The sequence below is a fragment of the Triticum dicoccoides genome, chromosome 3B, assembly GCF_002162155.2.
Source record: "Triticum dicoccoides isolate Atlit2015 ecotype Zavitan chromosome 3B, WEW_v2.0, whole genome shotgun sequence".
Classification (NCBI taxonomy): Eukaryota; Viridiplantae; Streptophyta; class Magnoliopsida; order Poales; family Poaceae; genus Triticum; species Triticum dicoccoides.
This window is the reverse complement of record NC_041385.1, coordinates 214257323-214263490: the sequence shown is the minus strand read 5'-3', so window position 1 is coordinate 214263490 and position 6168 is coordinate 214257323.

Sequence of the window (6168 nt, the reverse complement as noted above, 5' to 3'; positions counted from 1 at the left end):
TCGCCCCCGCCGCCGAAAACCCCAGAAGAAGAGTTGGCCCGAGCCCAACTGCTACTAGACTACCCTCCAGCGCCGGACAAGATCGACGACTGGAGGATCACCATCCAGAGCCTCATCGGCTTCGCCAACGGCAACAAGCCCCGGCAACCAAGCACGTCGAAGCCGCGGCAAGACGCCCAGGTGCAAGCCGGTGGCCACAGGACTGGTGGGGGTGGCACCACCGTGCACTCCCCGCCCCGAAGGCCAAGATCGCCGACTCACCGGGCTAACCTCGACACTGACTCCACCGCGTCGTCGGACCCGCGAGCTCGTCGCGATCAGCGCCAAGTTCTCCAAGAACGACGACAAGAAGACGCTCGTACCCGCATCGACTGTCGAAGAGAAGCGCGGCGTCAGTCAGACCAGCGCGCTGGGCCCACTGTTGATATGCATGCGCCAGGGGAACCAGGCGACTTGCCGTATGCGGTAGGTTGCCCTGTGTTCACTCGTGAGCTGCGGCAGGTCCAGTGGCCCAGTACCAACAACTTCAAGCCAGACGTACCCAAGAAGTACGACAGCAGGATACATCCGTCGGAGTTCCTCAGCATCTACACCATTGCGGTGCAGGCTGCCGGGGGGCGCGACGAGAAGATCCTCGCCAACTACTTCCCGTTGGTGCTCAAGCCCAATGTCAGATCTTGGCTCATGCACTTGCCGGATAACTCCATCTCCTCATGGGCGGATCTGTGCCATCATTTTGTCGGCGCCTTCACAGGCGGCCACAAGCCCCATGGCCAGGAAAGCGATCTTCATCTGCTCGCCCAGAAGGAAGGAGAACCCCTGCGCAAGTTCATACAGAGATTCAGCCAGGTGCAGCGCAACATCCCAGACGTCCACCCTGCCGCGGTTATCAGCGCGTTTCATCAGAACGTGCGTAATCGCAGGATGAGGGAGGAGATGGCGATGTGCAAAATCAGAGATGACAGCGAGCTATATGCTCTGGCCGACAAGTGTGCACATGCTGAAGAGGGGAGGAAACTCCTCGGAGAGAACTCAGGAGCAGAAGGATCTGACAGTGAGGATGCTGCCCCGGCAAAGAAGAACCGGAGGCGGAATAACAGAAAGAGGAAAGCTAAGGATGTGCTAGTTGTCGAGCAGTCCGACAACGGAGGTGGCGCCGAGAAGGCCAAAGATGGTGACTCCGGCGAGGCTGTGGTGGCCGCCGACAAGCAGGACGGCTCCGACAAGCAGTACTGCAAGATCCACCGCACCAAGGGCCACAAACTCCAGACTTGCAAGAAGGTTGAGCAGCTCGTAGAATTGCAGAAAGCTGAATACGAGCAGCGCAACAAGGAGAAGGCCCAAGAAGGTGGTGGGGGATCCGGCAAGAAGCGTCCCGCCCGGGGAGGGCGCCGCGGCAAGGCTAAGCAGCGGCAAGGAGATAGGCCTCCCCGCGGCCGCGACAAGGATGAAGACGAGGATGAAGACGAAGAGATGGACGAGGATGAGACCGATGAGCAGGAGTTTCAGAAGGCAACAGAGGTTTTGTGCATCGACGGCGGCGCTTCTCTGCACACCTCGCACCGCCAGCTCAAACAGTGGATGCGGGAAGTAAATGCAGCAGAACCGTCAGTTGAATCGCGCAAGCCTCTGAAGTGGTCCAGCACGCCCATCATCTTTGATGTTGAGGATCACCCTGATCGCATAACTGCGGTCGGATGCTTGCCGATGTTGGTTTCACCAACCATCCGCAACCTCAAGGTCATGAAGATGCTGGTTGACGGTGGGGCCGGCTTGAATCTGATCTCCTACGCGGTGCTCAAGAAGCTCCAAATCCCCAACAGCGAGCTCGAAGAGACTGGTACTTTCCAAGGAATTAATCCAGGAAGGAGCAAGCCGAAGGGGAAGATCACACTGCCAGTGACATTTGGCAGCGAGCTGAATTTCAGGACAGAGAAAGTCACCTTTGACGTTGCTGATTTCCCATTGCCCTACAATGGGATACTAGTCCGTCCAGCGCTCGCCAAGTTCATGGCAGCCTCTCACTACACCTATAACATGCTCAAGATGCCTGGTCCGATAAGTGTCATTTCTGTCCCTGGTGACAAGAAAGATGCCCTTATCTGTACCGACAAGATTTACCGGGAAGCAGCAGCCACAGCAGATCGCAAGACACTTGCCGCAGAAGCTCCCGGGGGGAAGAAGAAGACCAAGTCCGGCAAGAGTAGCTCTGATGCCCACTCCGGCAAGCGCACCTCTTCGGAGTGCTGCGCTACCGTCGAGGACGCACCATCGAGCTCCACCGGCAAGTGCAAGAATGCAAAGACAGCTTCACCAGAGACCAAGAAAGTGGCCGCCAAGGAGGACGGCACTGGTGGTACTTTCACCATCAGTGCCACGCTTGACCTTAAATAGGAAAGCGCGCTCGTTGCTTTCCTGCGGGCGAATGTCGATGTGTTTGCATGGCAACCATCTGACATCCCCGGTGTTCCCAGGAAAGTAATTGAGCACCACCTTGCCGTCTGTCCTCACGCGCGGCCCGTCAAGCAGAGCGTAAGGAAACAAGCAGTGGAGCGACAAGAATTCATTGCAGAAGAGATTAGCAGCAGGCCTTGTCCGAGGAGTACTCCATCCAACGTGGTTAGCCAATCCTGTAGTCGTGCGCAAAGCGAACGGGAAGTGGAGGCTTTGTATTGACTTCACTCATGTTAATAAAGCTTGTCCCAAGGATCCATTTCCCTTGCCGCGCATTGACCAGATTGTCGACTCCACGGCCGGATGTGATTTGCTTTCATTTCTTGATGCATACTCAGGATATCATCAGATCTTCATGGCAGAAGAGGATGAAGAGAAGACCGCGTTCATTACTCCATGTGGCACGTACTGCTTTGTACGAATGCCTTTCGGACTAAAGAATGCTGGTTCAACGTTTGCAAGGGTAGTCAGTCATGCTTTTGAGCCACAGTTGCACAGAAATGTAGAAGCTTACATGGATGACATAGTGGTCAAGAGCAAGGACAAAGCAACTTTGATCCAAGATTTAGACAAGACTTTTGCAAATCTGCGCAAGATCAATCTCAAGTTGAACCCCGAGAAGTGTGTGTTTGGAGTTCCTTCCGGCAAGCTTCTCGGGTTCTTTGTATCTCAGCGGGGGATCGAAGCCAATCCCGACAAGATCAAGGCCATTGAGCAGATCGAAGCACCTAAGCACGTCAAGGATGTGCGAAGGCTTGCCGGCTGCGTTGCTGCTCTCAGTAGGTTCATTTCTAAGTCTGCTGAGCACGCCCTGCCATTTTTCAAAATTTTGAAAAAGGCAGGTCCAATGAAATGGACTCCGGAAGCAGAGGCTGCGCTACAGGACTTGAAGAGATACCTATCCTCCAGTCCAATACTTGTCGCACCTAAGCCACAAGAGAAGTTGCTGCTATATATAGCGGCAACCAATCAAGTGGTTAGTGTTGCGTTAGTAGCGGAGAGGGAGGCAGATGATGAGCCAGCAACCGCGGCAAGCGAGTCCAGCGACAATCAGGGAGCTTCCCCGACAAGCTCTGGTCCCGACAAGGATGGATCTGTGCAGCCACAGCAAGAGAAACAGAAGAAGATGGTGCAGCGCCCAGTTTATTTTGTCAGTTCCCTTCTGCAAGGGGCTAGATCAAGGTACTCTGGTGTGCAGAAGTTGCTTTTCGGCCTTCTCATGGCCTCGAGGAAGCTGCGCCATTACTTTCAAGCACATGAGATCATAGTTGTCACTCGTTTTCCGTTGAAGAGGATATTGCAGAATCCAGAAGCAACAGGAAGGATTGTCGAGTGGGCACTGGAACTGTCGAGCTTTGGCCTCAAGTTTGAAAGTACTTCAACTATCCAGAGCCGAGCATTGGCAGAATTCATAGTAGAGTGGACGCCAACACCTGATGAGGAAACTACGGAGACGAGGATCCTCGTCAAGGAAGCAAGCAAGGAATGGATCATGTACTTTGATGGTGCCTTTTCGCTCCAAGGCGCCGGTGCGGGCGTGCTACTTGTCGCACCGACCAGAGAGCACCTCAAGTACGTGGTCCAGATGCACTTTCCCAAGGAGCAAGCAACAAAGAATACTGCAGAGTATGAAGGCTTGCTTGCCGGACTTAGGATCGCGGCAGACCTTGGGATCAAGAAACTTATTGTCAGGGTGACTCGTAGCTTGTTGTCCGTCAAGTGAACAAAGATTATCAGAGTCCGTTGATGGAAGCCTACATTGATGAAGTGAGAAAGCTGGAAGAGCATTTTGACAGCCTGCAGATGGAACATGTTCTGAGAGCTCAGAATGACATTGCAGATGGCCTGTCAAAATGCGCCGCACTCAAGTTGCCTGTGGAACCAGGGATCTTTGTGCTCAAGCTGACTCAACCATCTGTAACACCATCAACTGGACAGAGCAAGAAGAGGAAGTTGATTTCTGGTGATTACTTTCCGGCTGAGCTTCCCGAAGCCGCCGCCAAGAAGGTTCCCCGGATCAACACAAAGTGTGCTGAGGGGCAGTCTGCTCCGACAAGCCCTAGGGCTTGTTTCGTTGAAGCAGACGCCCCCGACAAGTTTTGCTCCGGCGAGCTTGCCGGGGAACATCAAGCTCCGGCTGAATCACAGATTCTTGCCGTGGAAGCAGATGTTCCCGCAGCAACATTTGTGCCTTTAGTCCTTGTCGTCGAGCCACAAGCTCCGACATGGGCACAGCAGATCGTACGTTTCCTCCAAACAGGAGAACTTCCCGAGGAGCAAGAAGAAGCGGAGAGAGTAGCCCGGCAATCAAGTATGTACTAGTTTGTCGATGACATACTGTACAGAAGAAGATTCAACGGAGTGAAATTGAAGTGCATTCCCCGGGAAGATGGACAACAGCTGTTGGCGGAGATACATGGAGGCACATGTGGTCATCACATTGGCGCAAGAGCACTCGTCGGCAAAGCCTTCCGTCAAGGTTTCTTTTGGCCAACAGCCCTCCAGGATGCAACTGCACAAGTAACCAAGTGTGAAGCGTGCCAGTTCCACTCCAAGCAGATACATCAACCAGCTAAAGCTCTCCAGACGATCCCTGTATCCTGGCCATTTTCGGTCTGGGGGCTCGACATCCTCGGCCCCTTTCCCCGAGCTGTCGGGGGCTTTGAATACTTGTATGTTGCAATCGACAAGTTCACAAAGTGGCCGGAAGTGGAAGCAGTGAGGAAGGTGACAGCATAGTCAGCAGTCAAGTTCTTCAGGTCGATTCTTTGCCGCTTCGGAGTCCCTAACAGGATCATCACCGACAATGGCACACAATTCACGAGCCGCACCTTCATGCAGTACGTCCAAGATCTTGGCGCCAAGATCTGCTTCGCTTCTGTTGCTCACCCGAGAAGCAACGGTCAAGCGGAGAGGGCGAACGCTGAAGTGCTGCGCGGGCTCAAGACCAGAACTTTCGACAGGTTGCACAAGTGTGGAAGGAATTGGATCGAGGAGCTGCCAGTGTTTCTTTGGTCGATTAGGACGACGCCAAATCGAGCCACTGGCCAGATACCTTTTGCTCTTGTCTACGGATCAAAGGCAGTTCTCCCCACGGAACTCGTATACGGATCGCCTCGAATGCTCGCTTATGATGAGCTTGAGCAAGAGCAGCTGCGGCAAGATGACGCGCTGCTCCTCGAGGAAGATCGTCTTCAGGATGCTGTACGAGCTGCTCGCTACCAGCAAGCTTTGCGTCGCTACCATAGCCGCAAAGTTAATGCCAGAAGCTTCGAGGAAGGCGACCTTGTTCTTCGGCGCGTTCAATCCGCCAAGAATTCCAACAAGTTGACGCCGAAGTGGGAAGGCCCTTATCGGGTAAAGCGAGTCACTAGGCCCGGCGCTGTCCGCCTTGAGACCAAAGATGGCTTTCCGGTGAGCAACTCCTCGAACATAGAGCATCTTCGTAAGTTTTACCCATAAGGCGCGGTTGCCGGAACCTGCTGTCCCGGCAACCACCTTTCGTACAAGCCTTGCCGCTGTTGCATGTAACCCTTTGTACAAAGCCGGGCGCAGATCCCGTCCATAAATAAAAATCATATGCTCTGCACATCTTGTCGAATTTCATGCCTTTTTCTTTTTTGCATGAATAATCTGACACCTTGTGCAGCACTTGCCCCCGGTAAGCAATAACGAGCCTTAAGGCTCCATTTCTTTATTTTCTCTTCTTTCTTT